Here is a 22,868-nt window from a genome sequence, read left to right as displayed (position 1 = left end):
GACAATGCTTATCCCTAAAACAACATTCCTGGAAGCAGAATATCTGGTCATAGAACTCATTGCTGTTTGCGAGACCTCAGTATCTGCAAATCAGCTGCCGTACTCCCCTACATTTCAACAATGATTTCTCTTCAAAACTAGTATGTCACTGTGAAGCAGTTTAGGAGGTCCTTGTGTTGTGAAAGGCGCTACAAATGTTCTTCAATACAAAGAAGCTGATAAAGGTGTAAAAAGCATTATAAACAAATAGCAGCGCTGAAGATTAAATATGAAACAAAACAGCCTCTGGAGGACATCTCTTCTATTGAGGGATCCTTCACAGCACTAAGACAAACAAAAGGGACACAGCTTCCTGAGTTCAGCTGTGGTGTCTAATACCTTTTTGTATTCGTTCTTGGGATGTGAGCGTTGCTGGCTTGAGAAGGTGGTGGTGAGCCATCTTCTTGAACTGCTGCAGTGCACGTGGTGTAGGTATATCCACATTGTTTTCTTCTGCATTGGCTTCATACATCTGAATGGCTTGCCAGGCCTTTTCAGAGAGCAGTTAAAAGTAAACCAAAGTGCCGTGGATCGGGAGTCATGTGTAGGCCAGACCAGGTAACAATGGCAGATTTCCTGTCCTGAAGATCATTAGTCAACCTGATGGGTTTTTATAACTACCTAGTAGTTTCATAATTATTATTAATGAAATTAACATTTTATTCCAGATTTATTCATTGAATAAATCAGCAAAGTAATTGAAGGGGTCATCAACAGTGCTATCAAGTGACATTTGCTTAGCAATAACCTGCTCACTGATGCTCAGTTTGGGTTGGGCCAGGGTCACTCAGCTCCTCACCTCATTACAGCCTTGGTTCAAACATGGACAAAAGAGCTAAACTGCAGAGGTGAGGTGAGAGTGACAGCCCTTGACATCAAGGCCGCATTTGATCGAGTGTGGAATCAAGGAGCCCTAGCAAAACTGGAATCAATAGGAATCAGGGGAAAAACTCTCCATTGGTTGGGATCATACCTAGCACAAAGGAAGATGGTTGCGGTTTTCGGAGGTCAAACATCTCAGTTCCAGGACAGCACTGCAGGAGTTCCTCAGGGTAGTGTTCTAGGCCCAACCACCTTTAGCTGCTCTATCAATGACCTTCCTTCCATCATAAGGTCAGATGTGGGGATGTTCGCTGATGATTGCACAATGTTCAGCACCATTTGCAACTTCTCAGATACTGAAGCAGTCCATGTCCAAATGCAGCAAGACCTGGACAATATCCAGGCTTGGGCTGACAAGTGGAAAGTAACATTCACACGCTATACTAGTGCCAGATAATGACCACCTCCAACAAGAGAGAATCTAACCATTGTGCCTTGACATTCAATGACATTAAAATTGCTGAATTCCCCACTAACAACATCCTGGGGGTTACCATTGACCAGAAACTGAACTGGACTAGCCGTTTAAACACTATGACGACAAGAGCAGGTCAGAGGCTAGGAATCCTGCAGTGGGTAGCTCACCTCTTGACTCCCCAAAGCCTGTCCACCATCTAGAAGTCAGAAGTGTGACGGAATACTCTCTACTTGTCTGCATGAGTGCAGCTCCCACAACATTCAAGAAGCTCGACACCATCTAGGACAAAGCAGCTCACTTGATTGGCACTACTTACACAAACATTCACTCCCTCCACCAATGATGCACAGTGGCAGCAGTGTGTACCATCTATAAGATGCATTGCAGGAACTCACCAAGGCTCCTTAGGTGGCACCTTCCAAACCCACAACTGTTACTATCCAGAAGGACAAAGGCAGCAGACACATGGGAACACCACCACCTGGCAATTCCCCTCCAAGCCACTCACCATCCTGACTTGGAAAAAGATCACCTTTCCTTCACTGTCACTGGGTCAAAATCCTGGAACTCCCTCCCTAACAGCACTGTGGATGTATCTATACCACATGGACTGCAGTGATTCAAGAAGGCAGCTCATCACCACCTTCTCAAGGGTAATTAGGGATGAGCAATAAATGTTGGCCCAGCCAGTGAGGCTCAAATTCTGTAAATGAATAAAAACAAATTAAACTTTACCCTCAGCTGCCATGGTAGGATTTGAATTCGTGTCTCTAGATCGTTGGTCCAGGCCTCTGGATTACCGGTACAGCAACATTACCACAATGCAATTTCAAAAATTGTAGCTTTGTGACTGATCTGATTGAGGTCCATAAGATGATAAAGGGAATAGGTTGTGATCATATTGACAGTTTGTTTCAAATAAATAGGTTGGGGAAGACTAGGGGTTGCAATATCTAGTTGTATGAGGCTAGATTTTGTTCAGAATTTGGATTTTTTCCAAGAGAATAGCGTGTTTGGGATCAGCTGGAATCAGCTGGATGCTGATTCACTAAATTTCTTTAAGTGAGAGCTGAACTTGTCACTGACTGGGGCAGAAATATAGACATATCGATCCCAGAGTGATATCCTGGATGAGCTGCAATTACCTCAAAGGGGTGGAGGGTGGGGTTGGAGATTTTATTCCCCAAATGGATCTGGTTTTTCACCTCTTTTGTTTGCCTGTCCCGGTTCTGGTTGGGGTGGGAACATATATATTGTGAGACACAAGGTATCACAATTCTGTGGGACAGGCTGAATGGACTAGAGGGTCTTTCCCTGTACGTTATTGCTTGTATGCTCATACCCTGTCCCCACCAACTCACTGCAGTAAAAACAGAGCTTGCAGGGAAAAGAACTTCAGCCTGTGTGTCAGTACCTAAACATAACTGTGGAGCCAATGAAGTTTAAGGTTCCATCATATTTGTAGGGAATTATATTCATGACAGTCTTTTGCATCAGGCCAACTCTAGTTGGCATGTTGCACGTTCTTATTATTCATATGCAAATTGTTTTAAGGTTCAAAGTTATGTAGTCTTTAAATTTAAATTAATTTAGTGATATATTTACTATACTGTCTTTTTCTTCAAATAAGAACTTGTAATGTTCTTTAGAATAACAACAGTCTGTTCTTTTATCTTCATTATTAAAATAATTAATTTTTGTTTGACGATAAAATGGTATTAATTTAGTGGTACAATGCAATGTGTGCTAATTAGACAGATATAATGTTTCTTATGGTAATAATTATGGCCTGTGTTTTACATTGTAAGTGGTATTTCATCAATACTATATATAGATTTGCCACATCCATAAATTTCTGAAATAATACTTTGCAAACATATTTATTCTCAATAATTATATAATTATTACTACAGCAAGAAATTATAGCATTTAACTGTGTGTGAATTTCACATGTTTGCTTTCATAATTAGTTTGAATGGAGCAAGTTATAACACGCTATATCAATATATTGAAATTGGTATGTCCTGTCAACCATCAACATTCCTTCTGGAGATTTCAGTGCTAGCTGTGTCCACATTCCGGTTATATTTGTAATTGTCTGTGATGCCTTCAGGTGGCATGGTAGGAGATTTTCCCATTTAGAGCAGACGGTACTTGGTTTCATTTTCAGTCATATGATCATATACAATTGCTTATTTGCTTGATTTGAATCTGCCTGCAGCTCTGCACTCTTGACTACAAGGCACCAACATGGAACAAGCTTGACACTTATGAAGAACAGTGAGCGATAGGAACATAGCAACAGGAGAAGGCCATTTAGTTCCTCAAGCCTGTTCAGCCATTCTATGAGTCATGGCTGATATGCGACCTTCGTCCATCTATCCACCTTTGACCCACGTCTCTTAATATCTTTGGTTAACAAAAATCTATCAAAATCAGCTTTAAAATTAACAATTCACCCAGCACCAATTGCTATTTGCAGAAGAGAGCTCCAAACCCTGTTTTCTGTTGAAGTGTTTCCTAATTTCACTCCTAAAAGTCCTGGCTCTAATTTTTAAACTAGGGCCCTTTATCTTAGGGTCCCCAACCAGGGGAAATAGTTTCTATCTCCCCTATCAGTTCCCCTTTGTATCTTGAAAACTTCAATAATCACCCCTTAACCTTCTATCTTCCATGGAATACAACCCTAGTTTATGTCTTTCCCCCTAATTTAACCCTTGGAGTCCAGGTATCAATCTAGTACATCTATGCTGTACTACCTCAAAGATTGATTTGTTTTTATTCGTTCACGGGATGTGGGCTTCTCTGGCTAGGCCTGTATTTATTACCCATGCTTATTTGCCCTTGAGAAGGTGGTGGTGAGCTGCCTTCTTGAACCGCTCCCGTTCACATGGTTTAGGTGCACCCACAGTGCTGTTAGGGAGGGAATTCCAGGATTTTGACCCAGTGACAGTGAAGGAACGACAATATATTTCCAAGTCAGGGTGGTGAGTGGCTTTGAGGGTACCATGCAGTGGTGGTGTTCCCATGCATCGGCTACCCTTGTCCTTCTAGGTGGTAGAAGTCAAAGGTTTTGTCTAAGAGTCTTGGTGAGTTCCTGAAGTGCATCTTGTAGCTGGTACACACTGCTGCCACTATGCATCAGCGGTAGAGGGAGTGAATCTTTAAGGTGGTGGATGGGGTGCCAAACAAATGAACTGCTTTACACTAAATGATGTCAAGTTCCTTGAGTATTGTTGGAGCTGCACTCATCCAGGCAAGTGGAGAGTATTCGATCACGCTCCTGACTCGTGCCTTGTAGGTGGTGGACAGGCTTTGGAGAGTTACTTGCTGCAGGATTCCCAGCCTCTGACCTGCTCTTGTAGCCACAGTATTTATATGGCTAGTCCAGTTCAGTCTCTGGTAACCTCCAGGATATTGATAGTGGAGGATTCAGTGATGATAATGCCATTAAATGGCAAGAGATGATGGTTAGATTCTCTTTTGCTGGCGATGGTGATTGCCTGGCACTTGTGTGGTATGATTGTTACATGCCACTTATCAGCCCAAGCTTGAATGTTGCCCAGATCTTGCTGCATATGGACAAGGACTATTTCAGTGCCTGAAGATCTGTAAATGGTACTGAACATTGTGCAATGATCGGTGAACATCCTCATTTCTGACCTTATGATGGAAGGAAGGTCATTGATGAAGCAGCTGAACTGAAGATGGCTGGACCTAGGACACTAGCCTGAGGAACATGTGCAGCGATGCCCTGGGACTGAAATGATTGACCTCCAACAACTACAACCATCTTCCTTTGTGCTAGGTATGACTGCAGCCAGTGGTGAGTTTTCCTCCCGATTCCCATGACTCCAGTTTTGCTAGGGCTCCTTGATGACACATTTGGTCAAATGCTGCCTTGACGCCAAGGGCTGTCACTCTCACCTCACCTCTGGAGTTCAGCAATATATCCTTCCTAAAGTGTGGTGTCCAGGTCTGCTTGCAGCAGTACAGGTTTTATCTAACCGAGGCTTTGTATAACAGAACTATAGCTTTAACTCCCTTGTATTCTATTCCTCTAGATATAAAGGCCAGTATTTCATTACCCTTTTTAATTACTTTCTATACCTCTTCATGAAATTTTAATGATCTATATACCTGAACCCCCAAGTTTCTTTGGACCTCCACCAGTTCTTGCTTTCTGGCATATAGAAAGTACTCTGTTCTATCCTTTTAATATCCAAATCTGGATGGCCTCACATTTGCTGACTTTGAAATCCTTTTGCCATGGTTTTGCTCATTCGTTTTAATCTATCAATTTTTCTTTGGTACAAAAACAGAAATTGCTGGAAAAACACAGCAGGTCTAGCAGCATCTGTGGAGAGAGAAACAGAGTTAACCTTTCGAGTATGTATGACCCTTCTTCAGAGCTGAAGAGGAGTAGCAATGTATGAAATTTATTTTGTTAAAGGGAGGTTGGGCAGGTGGAGCTGGATAGAAGGCCAGCAATAGGTGGGGACAAAGGAGAGATTGACAAAGATGTCAACTAAACTAAAGGACAAAGGGAGTGTTAATGGTAGTGGTTAGTGCTGAAAAAGGTGCTGACAGTGGCATAAAGGTAAGAAAGCCGATTATGATAATAGCAGAACGAGGGTAGCATTGTGTGAAAGAATTACATGGAACAAGTAACAGATGGTGCTGTAGGAGATGGGGTGAGGGGACGGGGCAGCGGTGGGGAAAAGAAAGGATAGAAAATGGGATAGAAGGAGGGATAAAAAGGGAATAAAACCACAGATAAATAAATGAAAATAGAATAAAAATGAATAAAAAATAAAAATGAATGTAGAAAAAAGAGGATTAAAAAAAAGGGGATTAAAAGAAGCGGGTGAAGATGGAGGAGAAAGTTCATGATCTGAAGTTATTGAACTCAATGTTAAGTCTGGAAGGCTGTAAAGTGCCTAATCAGAAGATGAGGTGCTGTTCCTCCAGTTTGCGTTGGGCTTCACTGGAACATTGAAGCAGGCCAAGGATGGACATGTGGGCTTGAGAGCAGGATGGTGTATTGAAATGGCGAGTGACCAGAAGGTCTGGGTCATGCTTGCGGACAGACTGGAGGTGTTCTGCAAAGCGGTCACCAAGTCAGCGTGTGGTGTTCCTGATGTAGAGGAGACCACATGGGGAGCAGCGAATGCAGTAGACCAAATTGAAGGAGGTGCAAATGAAACGCTGCTTCACCTGAAAGGAATATTTGGTCCCTTGGACGGTGAGGAGGGAGGAGGTAAAGGGGCAGGTGTTGCACCTTCTGCGATTGTATTGGAAGGTGCAGTGGGGAAGGGATGAGGTGTTGGGGGTGATGGAGAAGTGGACCAGGATGTCCCGGAGGGAACGGTCCCTGCGGAATGCTGACATGGGGGGTGAGGAAAGATGTGTTTGGTGGTGGCATCATGCTGGAGTTGGAGGATATGGAGGAGGATGATCCTTTCAATGCGAAGGCTGGTGGGGTGAAAAGTGAGGACAAGGGGGCCCCCTATCTTGGTTCTGGGAGCGAGAGGAAGGTGTGAGGCCAGAGGCGCGGGAGATGCGTCAGACACGGTTGAGGGCCCTGTCAACCACGTTTGGGGGCAAACCTCGGAAGGAAGAAGGAAGACATGTCAGAAGCGCCGTTTTGGAAAGTGGCATCATTGAAACAGATGCAACGGAGGTGAAGGAACTGAGAGAATGGGATGGAGACCTTACAGTAAGGAGGGTGTGGTTGCGATGGTAGCTGTGGGAGTCGGTAGGCTTGTAATGAATATTGGTGGACAGTCCATCACCAGAACCTGAGACAGAGAGGTCAAGGAAGGGAAGGGAAGTGTCAGACATGGACCATGTGAAGGTGATGGAGGGGTGGAAATTGGAAGCAAAATTAATAAATTTTTCCACGTCCAGATGAGAGCATGAAGCAGCATTGAAACAGTCATCGATGTACTGGAGAAAGAGTTGTGGGAGGGGGCCGGAGTAGGACTGAAACAAGGAATGTTCCACATACCCCATAAAGAGACAGGCCTAACTGGGGCCCATGCGCGTACCCATAGCCACACCTTTTATTTGGAAGAAGTGAGACAAGTTAAAGGAGAAATTGTTCAGTGAGAGAACAAGTTCAGCCAGGCAGAGGAGAGTGGTGGCAGATGGCAATTGTTCAGGCCTTTGTTCAAGAAAGAAACAGAAAGCCCTCAGACCATCCTAGTGGAGGTTGGAGGTGTAGAGGGATTTGGGCGTCCATGGTGAAGAGGAAGCAGTTAGGGCTAGAGAACTGGAAATTGTTGATATGATGTAGGGCTTCAGAGGAATTGCAGATGTAGGTGGGAAGAGACTGGATAAGGGGTAAGAGAACTGAGTCAAGATAGGAAGAAATGAGTTCCATGGGACAGGAACAGGCTGACATGATCGGTCTACTGGGACAGTCCTGTTTGTGGATTTTGGGTAGGAGGTAGAAGCGGGCTCTCTGGGTTTTGGAGACTATGAGGTTGGAAGCTGTGAAGGGAAGATCTCCAGAGGAGATGAGGTCAATGACAGTTCTGGAAACAATAGTTTGATGTTCAGTGGTAGGGTCCTGGTCCAGGGGGAGGCAGGAAGAAGTGCCTGAGAGTTGACACTTAGCCTCTGCGAGGTAGAGGTCAGTATGCCAGACAACAACAGCACCACCCTTGTCAGCAGGTTTGTTAACATAGTCAGGGTTGGACCTGAGAGAATGAAGTGCAGCAAGTTCAGAAGGAGACAGGGTAGAGTGGGTGAGAGGGGCAAGGAATTGAGACAGCAAATGTCACACCAACAGTTCTCAATGAAAAGATCGAGAGCAGGTAAGAGGCCAAAGGGAGGGGTCTAGGTGGAGGGAGAATACTGGAGATGGGTGAAAAGATCCATGGATTGGGGGGAGGACTCCTGCCCAAAGAAGTGAGCACAGAGACGAAGATGGTGGAAGAAGAGTTCAGCATCCTGCTGAGCCCGGAATTCATTGAGGTGAGGGCGTAAGGGTATGAAACTGAGTCATTTGCTGAGTACAGAACGTTCAGCATGAGAGAGGGGGAGCTCAGGGGGTATGGTGAATACACGGCCGGGGCTGGGATTAGAAGACAGGATGGGGTCAGAGGGATGGGAAGGGGTGGAGAGTCCTAGATGGGAATTGGTATCAATGAGTTGTTGGAGCTTGCGTTCCTTAGCACCTGAAAGGAAGAAGAAAAGTTTCTTGTTCAGGCGTTAGATAAGACAAAGAATAAAATGAAACTGGGGACAAGGACAGCTTTGAGATAGGGTGAGTTGGTACTGCTGGAGAGAGAGGTCGAGTGTGTCCCTATGGCGGCGCATTGTACTGAGAGGGGATCTCAGGATGCAGCAAGACCAGCAGCCCGAGAAACATGGCTGAAATATGGCTGTGAAAGTGAGTTTTGGTAAACACCTTGTCAAACACCAGGAGGGAAATGGAAAGCAATGAAGGTGAACAAGGCAAAAGAGACAAACGGAAATCCTGTAGGAGAGACGACATGGTTCAAGGGATGTTTGGTGCACACATGCCTCTCCACCATGTCAAGGTGTGATCTACGGAGTGGACTATGGTGATACTTGGACCACTGCGTTTCTAGTTCCACATTAATGACTTAGACTAGTGTGCGTGGAGCACAATTTCAAAATTTGCAGATGACACATAACTTGGAAATGTTGTGAACTGTGAGAAAGATAGTGATAGACTTCAAGAGGATGTGGGCAGGCGGATGGAACGGGTGGACACATGGCAAACAGAATTTAATACAGAAAACTGTGAAGTGATACATTTTGGTAGGTAGAAGAGATAATATAAATGAAGGGTACAGTTCCAGAAGGCGTGCAGGGGCAGAGGGACCTGGGGGTATATGTGCACAAATCTATGAAGGTGGCAGGTCAGGTTGAAACAATGTTTGATTTGACATATAAAACAAGGAGCTTATGGTGAATTTTTAGAAAACACTGCTTCAGTCTCAGCTGGAGTATTGTGCCACTCTCTGGGCACCACACTTTAGGAAGGATGTGAATGCATCAGGGAGGGTGCAGAAATGATCCAAGGCATGTAGATTGGAGAAGCTTGGGCTATTCTCCTTGGAGAAGAGAAGGCGAAGAAGAGATTTGATGGTGGCATTCAAAATCATGAGGGGTCTAGAAAGTGTAGATAGGGAGAAACTGTTCCCATTGTTGAAAGGATCAAGTACCAGAGGGCACAGGTTTAAGGTAATGGGGCAGAGGAGGCAAAGGTGTCATGAGAAAGTTTGTTTTGCACAATGAGTGGTTAGGATCTGGAATGCATTGCTTGAGAGTGTGGCGGTGGCAGATTCAGTCATGACTTTCAAAAGAGAATTGGATAATTTTCTGAATTGAGAGAATTTTCAGGGATACAGGGAATGCTCAGGGAAATGAGACTTGCTGAGTGCTCTTGTAGAGAGCTGGCACAGACACGATGGGCAAAATCTTGGGGAGGTAACGGGGAGTCTCGGCTGCTGGTTGGAGAAATGACAAGGCCCCCACATCGCCTCGCCTAGGGAAGGTCCACCACCTCTTGTGCCAATCAAGCACTAAACAGGCCGGCTCACCGAGAGCTGCAGGTCAATCAGCTTTTCTGTACTGAGCAGCGCCACCAGGGAGGTGGTGGCTGCTGCCGGTACTACACCGACCCACGGCCTCAGAGCGAGGGGAACCCAGGCTACAGGTGAGTGATGGCGTGGGTTGGGGTCATGGAGTGGGCTCACAGGGGAAGGGGTGTGGGGATGTCAACAGAAAGGGCAGGGGCATGGCTCTCAACAGGATCCTCTTTCCTGATGCCAGGTCACGCGATCAGGCACTGGCTTTGAATGAGGGACCACCACTGGAAACCCACGTTTGCCTGTCGTGGTTCCCACATGGCAGCAACCCCCTCCATTGCTAGGTTAATTTTTTTATATATAAAGAAGAAGTATCGCTTTTATTGAGGGAAACTCTCACAAACACACACAAACATCAGCCCTGCAACATGGAATAGTCTGTCTCTACTGTCCGTCACTCCCCTACCAGCATGGTAACTTCCTGCACGTGCTCCCTGCCCATGAAGTCCAGCATGGCATACACATCCCCACAAGCTTTGGCTGCCGTGTCCACCACTTTCTCCAGGTGGTCCTCATGTAGACATGAGTTCATTTCCAGCAGAGCGATCTGCTGGGACTTGGGGAGCAGGGCCAGTGCCACCTGGGGGACCCTAGTAGACTCCTCAGTGTAGATGAAGTCCACCAAGGGACTGTCCTCGATAAAGCCCATGGAGCAGGAGCACACGTAGTTTCACATGGGGATCCCTGCGTTGATCACTGCCAGAGTCGCCGTGTTAATACAGGCACAATAATTCCCGCCGTCTGCCTGTAGGAGCTGCACCTAGATGTTAATCTGGGATCTTGGGTAAAGCTGTTAAAATAGCAACTTCAAATGTCTTTCAGATGCAAGGTCATCTCAAAAGATTTACAATCACCATGAGGTCGCCTCTTACGCTCGCCCATGCTGAAGGTCGCCATTCAGTACTGAGAGTTCACCATCGCCATGTGAAGGGCCTTACTACGAGCACCACGTACCTCGTGCAGGCCATAATCCACTGCCAGCGCTTTGGTGTTTCCCTGCTCAATATAAGCCAAGCCGTTGGCCTGCGCAAACTGGATTTTTCTCAGCTCGATGGGTTTCCTGCCATCCACCCAATAACCCTGGTCCAACAGTAGCTTCATCACCGCCATCTTGTTGGATGGCCCCTGGCAATGGGATGAGGACCTTAGGTGGGCATTAATAGGCCTCTTAAGGGCCCTATTTGGCAGCAGGGGCAGGAAGGTCGTTAACAGGCCTTCCTTTATGAACTTAGTTGGGGTGGAAGCAGGAAGGGGTCCCCACCTGCCACCCTCCCGACAAACTGAATGCCCCTCGCCTCCAAACTCACCATACGGGAGGCCATAAGATCCTGCCTATTGGGCCGAATTCTGTGCTGTAACCATTCTATTTGCAACACCGTTCCCTGTAGACTTCAGCAATTTTAATTAGCAGTGCAAATTACCGAACACTTCTACTAATTCAACAGCAGTCAGTGGAAATCAATCAACCACTGTAAGTAGTTGATGATCCCTTTAAAGAGTGCTGGTGAGGATTCCTTCCTGCTGCTAAATGATTGTTCAGCTGTGTGAGGTTAAGCGAGGGCGATAGCCAGAGCATTAATAAAGAAAATGGCTGACTCAAAAAGAAAAAAAATAAAGAAAATGACACTGCTGATATCAAAGCAGTGTTAGACACTGCTTAATGTCACTTTCTGCTGTCTCTGCATACTCCTGGAAGGCGGTCCCGGCACATGCTGACAACCTACCCAAAACCACATCAGAAGTGTGAAAATGAGGGTTGCAAGTACCATTTTGGACCTGCAACAGTACCTGCAGCACAGAAAATATTGGCACTATGGGCTAGAATGTTGTGGTCTCCGTATTGTGACTAGAACTTCCTAGCCTTATTTAGTATTCTCTTTACATATAGTATATGGAAAACAATTAAAAACTACTGACAGTCTATGAAATGACAGATACACAATGTGCACTCAAAATATGAACTCACATTGAAACAAATGCTAGGAACAAATGTAACAAAAGCACTGAACATCAACTTAAAGGACCAATAATGATTTGATCAATACTCCAACTTCACAGGCTAATTCTTTCTCATTAAATCATTTGTTCTCCTTCCTTGCACTGTGGAATTGTGTGGCTTGGAAGGTGTTAGATTTGCTAATGTTTCATCTGCTCTTTTTAATTTTATTATTTCCTACCAGGTCTTGATTGCATCCCTCCTCTTGACTCCCCACTCCCTGCATAGTTCCTTTTGTTCAGCTTTGCAGGAATATAAAAAACCCAAACTGAGGAAAATCATTCTAACTAGTTGTAAAAACAGGAAATGCAAGAAATACTCAACAGGCCTGGCAACATCTGTGAAGAGACAATAGAGTTAATATTTAAGGTTGACAATCTTGCATTATGAAATGCCACAAATTTGCAACATTAACTCAATCTGGGTGGAATTTTATTATCCCCTGGAGGTGGGCTGGGAGGCGGGGAGGCGTGGAGTGGAGACCCCATCACCCTTCTGACTCCCTCACCCAATCAAGCTCTGGGCAAGATGGGTCAAGGATGGTCTTCTCATTCATAGACCAATTGAGGCCCTCGAATGGCCACTTAAGGACCTTACCCCACCCCTGCTGGCATTCTGTCAGCAGCAGACTTCTCCATGTGAGCCAACCTGTGGGATTTGCCCACAGCCGAGTGGCATGGTGGAGGTCCCTCATTGTCAGGCGCTCTATGCCTGAATGAGGGACCTGGCATCAGGATGGGGGCCCGTGGGAAGCCCTGCTCTGCCCTTTTTATAAGCGCCCCCCACCCCTTCTTGCCAGCACCTCCCTCTCTGGGATCCCCATTCCACACCACTTACCTCTTGCCTAGGGTTACATCGATGATCCACGGTATGGGCCCCAGTGCAGTACTAGCAGTTGCCCACCGCTCTTGGTAGTACTGTTGGTACAAGACAGCTGCTGGCTTCTGGTCAGCAGCTCGTGGGGTGGGATATCTGCCCCAAATGAGATGGTACATGATTTAGTGTCCCCAGTGGATCAGAGAGCTTTTTCGGCACGCTTCCCACAGAGATCCAGCCAGGCTGGCTGTGTTGAATGGAGCCCTCTGTTTCCTTCTGCACACAAGCTGCTAGACCTGTTCAGTATTTCCAGCATTTTCTGGTTTTTTGAATTTTCAGCCTTTACAGTAGTTTGCTTTTGTGCTCTAACTAGTTCCATTGTATCTAAAAAGGGACAAGTCGTGAGCCTAATTTGCCACTCAATCCCATCATGCTTATACTGTTAAAGTGATTCCAGTGGAAAGCAGGTAATTAACTATTATAAGCTGTATTACTACAGAAACCATCAGTTAGATACTCTGGTTTTTTGTAAACAAAGTTCCTTCAATTTATGTTATAAATGTGCAAATGAAAGCCAGTGGACAGGCACATAAATAATTAAAAAAGACAATGGAACATTAGCCTTTATCTCAAGACGGCTGAAATGCAAAGGAATGGAAGTTATGCTAAAGTTCTGGATAGATCCCATTTAGTGTACTGTGTTCATCACTGGAAGGAGATATTTGTCTTGGAGAGAGTGCTGTGCAGACTCACCAGACTATACCAAGGCTAAAAGAGTTACATTATGAGGACAGGCTGCACAGACTGGACTTGTATTCCCTTGAGTGTAGAAGATTAAGGCATGATATATTGAAGTGATTAAGAAAATGAACAGATTCAATAGAGTAGATAAACTGTTTCTTCCTTTGGTGGGGAAGTACAGAACACGGGGGCATAACCTTCAAATTAGAGCTAGGTCATTGAGAGGCGATGTCAGGAAGCCCTTGTTCACGCAAAGGGTAGTGAAAATCTAGACCCTTCACCCCAAAAAAGCTGTTGAGGGGAGATCAATTAAACATTTCAAAACTGTGATTGATAGATTTTTCTTAGGCAAAGATATTAGGCTTAGTTATGGAACCAAGGTGGGTAGATGGAGTTCGGATACAGATCAGCCTTGATTTAATTGAATGACGGAACAAGCTGAAGGGGCTGAATGGCCTACTTATGATCATATGTTCCTATGTTTGTATGTTCCTAAACAGTTGAACATTTGAGTCATGGATGGTGGAGTTTGTTTCTGGTAATTTGCTTAGCTATTGTTCTTGTAACGATTCACAACTCATTTCTATATTTAAATCTGTAAATAAATAGTTTGAAAGATAATCACTGCATATTTGTTCATCTTCCTTCAAACTATTTTTTAAATGATTTGTTTCATCAATGCATGGTGAATATTAAATAACATAACTACTGACAGAAGATAAGCTAAACATTTTTACAAATATTTATTTATTTTGATTCAGAAATGTCCCATAAAACTATGACCTGTGTGATTTCAACCCAAACTCAATGAATTGTACTGTATCAGAAAGTTTATGCACTTGATAGGACGAATATTGCATTGGTAATGATTCTGCATTGAAATATACTGGTTTAATCAAATGTTAATTTGACATTTCAGCAAATGTTCCTTTAACTTTATAACAAACCAGTCTTAGTTATTGCCTATGATAAAGTGAGGAATAAGGTATGCAGGAGAAAACTAACCCAGAAAAGTCCAAATTCAAAGAATATGCATTAATAACTCAAAACAAGGAATGTATCAAGCATCAATTCTGGGCACTCAAAGCATCAATTAAATGTTGAATGATTTGCACGAAAATAATCAGGAAGATTGATGCGTTTTTCCAGACTACCCAGGCGACCGAGGAATACAATAATCTGAAAAGAGTGACAAGAATTAACTTGGCAAAAAACACTAAATGGGTGAAAAAAGCCAGTGATAGTATGGTGCACCACAGGCTTTTGTATAAAGGAAGATGATGACCATAAGAAGGGATGGGACACAAAGCAGAGTCTGCTAAGCACATTTACAGAAGAGATAGTCACTGTTTTATCATTCGTAGTATATCATTTTTGAACATATAAATTGCCTGGTGGTGATAACCAGTTTACTTTAGTGAAGATCCTTGAGAACATATCTAACGTTTATTGAAGTAGAATTATTGCAATTATTGTTGGAAAAAAGAGACCTATCAGTACTGAAAGTGAAAAGGCATTCCAATATTTTCTATTTTTCTTTTCAGATTTGCTGCATTTCTTTATTTCAAAATACAAAGCAAGTCGTTGATATTATGACGCAGCAGATGATGTGTGCTAGGCAGACTAAATCCACAAGGGAAACTTGCGCTATTACAATTGTTTTGCAACTTGTATTTATTACAAGATGCATGCACTGAATTCAGAGGTAATAAGTCAACCAGGATCTTTAGAGATCTTTAAAAAAATTAATTTAAATATTTATTAACAAAATAAAGGATGTCAAGCACATACATAAGACTACAATTACTACTACAATAACTCCCAAAATTCCTAATTTACTTAACCCTCAGTTATACACTCTTTAAAGCAACAGTCCAAAAATAGATTTTAGATTTTAAACAGATCCAGCAAATTAACGCAATATCCTAGATATTGGAATTCCAAATGGCTTTTTTCCAGCTTCAGTTTTGGTAGACAGCAGATTTATGCACAAATACTGAAGGCTTCATTAAGGCTATTTTACACACTTCTGTTAGATCTCACATGGCCTTCACCTCACACAGTTTCTCTCTTTTTAATATGTAAACTCTATTGTTTCATATGTCTTTGAAACTGTATATTCATCATAACATAAAAACTTTCATGGTGCCAATATTGCCAGTGACCTTTGAGAAAAATAAACACATTCCTTAGCCTTGCTTACCTGGCTAGTTGTAAACAGACTAAAATCCATTTGAAATCCAAATCTCCCTTCATCGATCTAAAAATACAAAATCCCTTCACACTTTACATGCTAAGCAAGCATCTATGTTTACTCATTAGCATATAAAGCACCTAGCTTCTTTTGATGAGTTAAATCTTACAGTCTTCTTGACGCCAAGTGTTATTAAATCACACACAGACAGACCCAACTATACTTACCCCCATAAATCTACTTCACAATAAACCAGAAAAATATTATGAAAATTATTATACTTTCATCACATTGATAAAACTCATTAGATGGTGGTCTCTCTAATATCATTAATCCTTAATTTATATATTCGTATGCTCACAGATAATTCATCTCCATCCAAAGATATCACTGTCATTTCTAATCTCATACATGTTACTAGAGAGGCACAGGAACAAATTACTTAGATCAGTCCTTCTTCAAATTTATTGTCTGTTGATTACTTGGCTGGGCAAATGATCCTGCAGACCACCTCCTCATCCAATCCCATCTACTTTCAATTGCCACCACAAAAACATTAATGGGAACTATGGAAATTATAAATACTTTGCTATTTTTTCACTTCTAAATGTAATAAATTTATGTGCATTTTTAAATTAAATATCATAAGTAAATAATTAGTTCTTGCCAGAAATAAAAGTTGTCAGCAGCAGCGGTCTCTCAGAGTCGAGGATGACGTCCATCAGGCTTGGTGAGACTTCAGATGACTGAAGAGGCCAATCTTGGATCCACATGTTCTTTTGCAATGGGGACATGTTGTTGCGCAGGGGTGTGGAAATCGCCTGGGTTGACTTCCTTCTTTTTCCTCTGCTGCCGCCATTCCACTTCAATGTCGAGTCGCTGAACCTCAAAGTGGCTTGTGCTTTGATGGACTAGGTGGTGCCGTGCTGAGCAATCGGCAGCATTCTGCTCCCAGTGGTGTTAATGCCTCCATGCTTTAGGGCAACCTTGAGCGTATCCTTGTACCATTCCCTTTGTCTGTCCTTTTGTGCGTTGGCCAATGGAGAGCTGTGAGAAGAGAAACTGCCAAGGGAAGCGATTTTTGGGCATACAGATGCAATGGCCCATCCATCAGAGTTAGTTCCGCAGGAGCAGGGCTTCAATGTCAGTAGACGCAGCTTCATGGAGGACACTCGCGTGAGTCTGGCAGTCCTCCCATTTGATCCCCAGGATTGAACACAAGCACCGCTGATGGAAGGTCTCAAGGATCTTAACGTGGTGTTAGTAAACATAGCATGTTTCACTGCAGTAGAGGAGGGTGGTCAACATAACGGCCTTATAAACCAGAACCTTTGTTGACTTGCAAAGGTCCCCTGTTGTCAAAGACACATTGGCACAGCCCGAAGAAGGCAGCACTGGCACAGTTGTCACAATTGTTGGACTTCGTCATTGATGGTAGTCCCTTAGGAGAGGTGGCTGCCGAGATAAGGGAAGTTCATTTTCATATTATAAACATTAATACAAGAGAGCGCATTTATTTGATACATTCTAGCATATTACGAATTCATTACAATAATCTTCTTTTGAGAAACTAATGCTTATTTTTACATTTATTTTAATCAAACAATATCAAAGGAACATACATCTTATAAAGCTATATTATTGTTGCTCATACTCATGACGTACATGCAGGAGCAGGTCTGGTTTACAACCTCACGCAAGTAGGATTGAAGGTTCTGACCTAGCCTCTCTGATATTCTCAACCAAGGCATTGCACGTCAGTGACTTGCATTTTGGACCAGGTTATGGACCATCAGGGCCACATTTTGAGAACCACTGGCTTAGATAAATCAGGAATTTGAATCAGAGTTTTCTGTAGAGCCAAGAACCTGGACAAGCCAATCTGATACAGGAAAAATGAGTTGGTGACCACCTCCCATCTGAAGATGTAAGCAATCAAATGTAAAATTTCTGTGTGCATGTACATTGTAAATAGTTATTGTAGTTAAGTAATGAAGAACATTTGAAATTTCCTTATTTAAAGAAAATTATTATTTTACATTCTTTAACATTTAAAATAATAACATTTTTACCCTTTATTTGAAGGGCTGATAGTTTTTCACTAGCTGTTCCAGTCAGATTTCATTTAACTTAGATAAGCAGCTAATGCATAAAAAAATCAATATCACACAGAATGTACTTTTCTCTCTCAACAGTTTGTAGAGATAAAAAAATTGGAGTGTTGCTGAAAACAGACATGGGGATTTCAACATGTGTTCAACTCTTTCCTATACAAAAAAATGAAGACAGCTCACAAACTTTATGCTGCCTACTGTTCGTAATGGCAACGACATGTAGCCCAGCACTAAAATGCGCTGCTGAGTGGCTGCGCACCTCAGGAGAGGGTCCAAGCTCATGCAAGGTTAGCGTTACTTAAAGCCAGATTGCACATTTTAAAGACAAGGCACACTCTGGCTGCAGTAGGTGGTGGAGGTCATTTTGGAAGAGTTGATGAGCAGAAGGGGTGGAAGTGGTGCAATAGACCAGAATGCCTGCCTCAGTATTCTCCAATGCAGCGCTGGCACCCTTGGTGTTTGAGGTGGACAGGAATAGAAAGGTCTTCTTTCCTCAGAAGTTCAAGAGGATCTTCAGGCAGACACTTAAAAGCACTGGGGCAAGTAGCTGTTGCAGTCAATGTTGGCCGCACACTCTGAGGACCTGGATGTAATGTTGCAGGAGGTTCAGTGGCCTCACAGAAGTGGTCAGGGTCATTGAATACATCTGTACATGCAAAAAGCTTACGAGTGAACCACACACATCCCTGTACACCACCATCCCCCCATCCCTCACCTCCCATAAGTATCCACGGCACTCACTGATACACTTTCCTCTTCATTGTGGTACAAGGTGATGCATAATTGGAGACAACAGCATCTAACCAATGGGGGACAGGCATGGCTGCATGTCCTCACCCCATTGGAGGAGACTGATTTGGCAATCATTGATGGGGCCATAGCTGAGGCCGTGGCCAGTGGCAGGGATGAAACATTGAGGATGATGGTCCGTCTAATCTGTTTTCTCACATCCCACTTCTTCATCCAACAATCTCTTCTGATTTACAAGTTGCAGATAGTGTAAACATGCACCTCTTCCTTCCCCTTCCACAGCTCCCCCCAGCCCACATTCCTCTTACACCAACTCTAGCCTTGTGCCTTTATCCTTTCAGATTTGCAAGAACTATCACCTGGCCAGGCCATGGTGAGGGAGCCTCATGTGCAGGAGGAACCAGAGACTAATAAAGAAGAAATGCCATTACTTGATCTCACATTCAATCTCACACTCGCAACCACCTGCTCAGACACTGACACCTTGTGAAATTTAGAGGGTATCATAGGGAAACCAACTGCAGGTGATGAGCCACCAGGCAAAAGTGGGCTGCAGCCAGGGAAGGAGAAAAGGTAGTGTGGCTGTCGCAAGGGCAAGGTTGCACGTGAGTTCTGCACAGAAACATGTTGATGGGCACAGCAATGCTTGGTGTTTTGCAGGCCTGACAGAAAGCTTGCCATCACTGTCAAGGAACATGAGGGAATCTGGCTCCATCTTTGCACAGGGCTTCATGCAGAAGTTAGAGACCATCATTTCCAGAGTTGAAATGGTGGCCAACTCCATTACAACACTTGTGGACCCGACAGTGCCTAATGGCTGGTGCCTCAGCTGCCATTGCAGCACAAGCAACACCCACTCATTGTCTGAGCGCTGCAGTGGCAGCTCAGACTGAACCATGAAAGCTCAGCTTGGTGTCACGCAGGCTCAGACTGCTACCAGCAAGGCAGATGCCAGTGTTTAAAGGGGCTTTCTGGGCCTCACATCAATCCAACAATTTGTGTTCCAGCAGATCTCTAGGATTGCTGAGTACTGGGGCTCTGTGGAGCAGGAACCTGCTGATCTGTTCTAAGGTAACAGAATTCATGCTGCTGCAGCTTCCACTCGCCAGTGCCCTTGTTTTTGCTCAGCCGCCCAGACTGTTGCTGCTCATACCAAGGTGGTGCATTCCAAAGCTGGGCCTTCATGAAGCAAGGTTGTGGACGATGCAGCAAAAATGGGACACATGCTTCAGTGAGTACAGAAATACTCCTCCAGAACTCTCCAAGCAGCAGAACCATTGCCTCAGCACTATGATGGTCTGCTCTACGATGCTTCTTGTGGCAGCATGGCTCTTATTATACACTCACAGGTTTAGTGTGTTATAGTGCGGAGGAGAGTCATGAGGCAGATGTAAGTGGACATTCCTTGTTGGTCAGCAGCCATCCTCTGATATGGCAGAGTAGCTGAAAGATTGAGGGAACAACATACCAGGATAGTGGGCATACCTCAGTAGCTTAGTGTGCTGAGCTTGGTCACATGCCAACTATACATTCATTGAATGGTAATCCTAGTGGCTGTGATACAGTTCAGCCACTGGAAAGCCTGGAAAGCCATGTGGGTGCAGTCAATGGCACCCTGTACCATGAGGAAGCCCGCTATCCTTCCAAAACCACATCCACACAATCAACTGCCTTCTCCTGGCAAAACAAGCACCTGTTACCTCTCTACAGCAGTGAAGGGTGAACTGGCAGGTATTACATTTGTCTCCTGCTGGCACCTGAAAGAATCATGATGCAAAGAAATGTGTTGCTATAATCACCTTCAAAGTCACTGACAGTGGTGCCCTCGACCTGCTCTGAGGTTGCACAAGGTGATGGATTTCAGTAAGCATCTCCTTCATAAAGCAGAATAATGTACACACATCTCCTAGCTTAGCTGCAGGTAAGAGGATTGCTCCTAAAAGACTCTAGATGGATAAGGCCTCCTGCTGAGAAACCTTCTTCTCCCCACCCCTCCTCTTTCTTGTGAGCAGTTGTCTTCTTTGCAGTCTCTCCCCCATCTCCATCTCAGCCCAAAGGAAATTGCAACAGTGGCACCCACTGGGAACAAGTGGTCTGACCAAAATCTTTGCAGTCACAGTAAAGGCCTTCACCACTTGCAGCAACACACTGTGGCAGACTTGACCAACTTGAACTATTTCCCCAAAACACACAGCACTTCTGTAAACTCAATGAGAGTCAACTGAGAGTAATCGGCTACTATTCTGTGAGCTGTTGATGAGCTCCTGTCTACCCCTCTAACCGTTAAGCAAGGGAGTGAAAGGTTAATGGGGGTAGGCAGGAGTATGAGGTTAAAATCATGATCTTATTGAGTAGCCGAGCAGGCTTGAGGGGCTGAGTGGCCTACTTTTGCTCCTAATTCACAAGTTTGTATAGCTGTGGTGTGTAGCAGGGGGAAGGGTCCTTCCTGCTGCTGAACGTATGTTTAGCTGTGCTTGTTTAAGAAAGGATGTTACAGTTAGAGTGGCAAGATCACAAATACAGCACTGCTGTCAAATCTGTTATGGCACAGCCGATGGTAAATATTGAGTTGTTAAAATCCCAGAGGGAAACTTGAAACAACTGCCACAACTGGTTTTGCAATTTGTATAAATTTCAAGGTGCGTGCCTTGAATTCAGGAGTAATAATACCACCAAGTCTTATAGGTTTTTACAAAACTAGATTAAACATTTATTAACAAGAAAAATGATTTTTAAGCACATACATAGATCTACAAATTACTACAATGATAGCTTCTAAATCCCCTAATCAATCTAACTCCAAGTTACACGTTCATTAAGGCAACAGTAAGACACATAGATTTTAAAAGGCCCAGGCAAGGAAACACACAATACCTGGAACCAGTCAAATTCAAAGTGAGATTTCTTAACTTCAGTTCTTTGAACTCAGCAGCTTGAGGCATAGATGCTGAAGGCTTTTCACACTTGTTAGATTTTAAAATGCCTACCCTTATACACAGCCTTTGCTCCTTTATACATATTTTTCCCTTTGGATGCAAATTCTCATTGTTTAACTATATCTTTGGACTTTACCTTTCTGATAATAAAAATCTTTCATAGTACTAATTTTTACCAGTAACCTTTGGGAAAAATAAACACACTGTTCCTGAACTTCACCTGGCTAGGTGACACATTTCACCCCTCCTTTGAAAACAATCTAATCTGGTTTATTTAAAAATGCAAATGTTCCTTTGACACCTATGTTTACCTGCTTAACATTTCAAACCAAGCTCAACTTCTACCACATCAAAGCCTTCAGACCAGCTGCCTTTAACTTAATTAAGTCTCACACACACAGACACATACACAGACAGACACATATAGACACAGATACACTACTTTACAATAAATTCCAATAACATTATGATAATTATTATATTTTCCTGACAAATCAGTGTTACACACCCACTGATATCATGATTCGTCTACTGTACATACTTCCATTGCATATACATAAACCCATAGTTAATACTGTCACTAAAATGGTGGTATGTGTGCACAGCAGAAAAAAACATTTTTGTTCCAAGTCAGCACCCATAGATTCAAAACTAAGGGTACCACAGAGCAGAATTACACAGCCGTTCTTGTTGCCAGTGAGGTAGGTACTGGTAGATGCAATATCTTTTATCCGTAACTTACAGAAGACATTTGTACATAGAGAGTGAGCTCGGCTGGAGCCAATTAATTGAGTAAAAATTTCACATTTTGTTTGTCTAATTATGAAGTGAAAGTATCACTTTAATATTAGTAAAAGGATAATTGCCTGGTTATTATTGCTTGCAATATCAGAGGATGATTGCTTAATGCGTACCTTTGACATTCCGTTATCTGATATTTTAATGGAGCTGTTAATTAATAGATTTTAAATGGACAAATGGCTTTCTCAAGTAATTGAGAAAGGACTGTCATAAAAACGTATTGAATATTCGGCCACTAAGATTGCTGACAGTAAATTTTAGGATTTTTTTGTTATTCATTCATGGGATTTGGGAATTGCTGTCAAGACCAGCATTCATTGTCCATCCCTAATTGAGAAAGTGGTGGTGAGTTGCCTTTGTGTATTTTATACATACTATATAGATTCCTTAAAGTAATTTAAATATCAGATACTCTAGATTAGAAAATAGTCCAGTCTGTTACGATCCTGTTAGGGACCGTTAACATTTAAACAAGAAATCCAATCATGCAACAATTATCGTAACTTACAGATAATATCCCAGACACCAACATCACCATCCCTGGCTACGTCCGG

General features: G+C 43.3%; 1 protein-coding gene and 1 pseudogene across 1 annotated transcript in view; one reads left to right on the top strand and one right to left on the bottom strand.

Moving 5' to 3' along the window:
• Positions 1-22,868, top strand: part of lrrc3b (leucine rich repeat containing 3B) — a 114,784-nt gene that overhangs the window by 43,773 nt on the left and 48,143 nt on the right. The window lies entirely within an intron of this gene.
• On the bottom strand, positions 10,361-11,076 carry LOC121276242 (annotated as a pseudogene).

This window comes from Carcharodon carcharias, chromosome 3 (genome assembly GCF_017639515.1).
Source record: "Carcharodon carcharias isolate sCarCar2 chromosome 3, sCarCar2.pri, whole genome shotgun sequence".
Classification (NCBI taxonomy): Eukaryota; Metazoa; Chordata; class Chondrichthyes; order Lamniformes; family Lamnidae; genus Carcharodon; species Carcharodon carcharias.
Note: the sequence above shows the minus strand (reverse complement) of the source record. Positions and strands in the feature narration are given on the sequence as shown.